The sequence below is a fragment of the Trypanosoma cruzi genome (genome assembly GCF_000209065.1).
Source record: "Trypanosoma cruzi strain CL Brener chromosome Unknown tcruzi_1047053416241, whole genome shotgun sequence".
Lineage (NCBI taxonomy): Eukaryota > Euglenozoa > Kinetoplastea > Trypanosomatida > Trypanosomatidae > Trypanosoma > Trypanosoma cruzi.
In genome coordinates, this window is record NW_902424.1 from 1 (window position 1) to 932 (window position 932).

Below are 932 nucleotides of genomic sequence, written 5' to 3' on the forward strand. Positions count from 1 at the left end.
AAAAACACCGGAAAACACAGGAAGAAGCGCGGCATACGCGGAAAAAAGGCGAATAAACGGAACGAGACGGAGAAAACACAAAACAAAACAAAGATGCAGGCAATAGCAGCCATGAAGCGAAAATGAGGGGGCCCGAAGGAGGTGGCGGACACGCAACGTGGGGGGGGGGGGCAGCCGCACAAGGGGGTACGGGGCTATATATATATGGGTATATATATATAGGGGTATATGGATATGGCGGACAGACCCACAAAAAAAAAAAAAAAAAAAAAGGGGTCCGTAGACCCCGGTCAAAAGAAATTGACCAAACATAACCGCCAGAGGCGGGTTGGAAGCTTCGCGTACCAATATAGTACAGAAACTGTATCAATAATAGCGTTAGTTGAAAGGAGTTGTGTTCCACAACGGTTTTCAATTTTGATGAGGGGTCCTTCGCGGCACTTGGGACCGTGTACAAAAAACCCCCCCCCCCCTCCCAGGCCACACTGGGGAGGGGTCAGGGTCCGGGACGTCGGCCCCGGGATAGCGCCGTGGACGGCGTCAGGGGGCGGAAAAGACGCACATGGCGAGTGTGGAACAGCAAATGCAGCCGAGTGTGCGAGCAAGGCAAAAACACCGGAAAACACAGGAAGAAGCGCGGCATACGCGGAAAAAAGGCGAATAAAAGGATCGAGACGGAGAAAACACAAAACAAAACAAAGATGCAGGCAATAGCAGCCATGAAGCGAAAATGAGGGGGCCCGAAGGAGGTGGCGGACACGCAACGTGGGGGGGGGGGGCAGCCGCACAAGGGGGTACGGGGCTATATATATATGGGTATATATATATAGGGGTATATGGATATGGCGGACAGACCCACAAAAAAAAAAAAAAAAAAAAAGGGGTCCGTAGACCCCGGTCAAAAGAAATTGACCAAACATAACCGCCAGAGG

General features: G+C 51.4%; 2 non-coding genes across 2 annotated transcripts, besides 2 other annotated features; both read right to left on the reverse strand.

The window, feature by feature from the left end:
- Positions 1-251: 251 nt before the first annotated feature.
- Positions 252-272: a microsatellite.
- Tc00.1047053416241.10 lies at positions 273-384 on the reverse strand. The gene has a single exon (XR_008254123.1). It is a non-coding gene; the product is annotated as a spliced leader RNA (transcript).
- Positions 385-859: 475 nt separating this feature from the next.
- Positions 860-880: a microsatellite.
- Tc00.1047053416241.20 lies at positions 881-932 on the reverse strand. The gene has a single exon (XR_008254124.1). It is a non-coding gene; the product is annotated as a spliced leader RNA, 5' partial (transcript).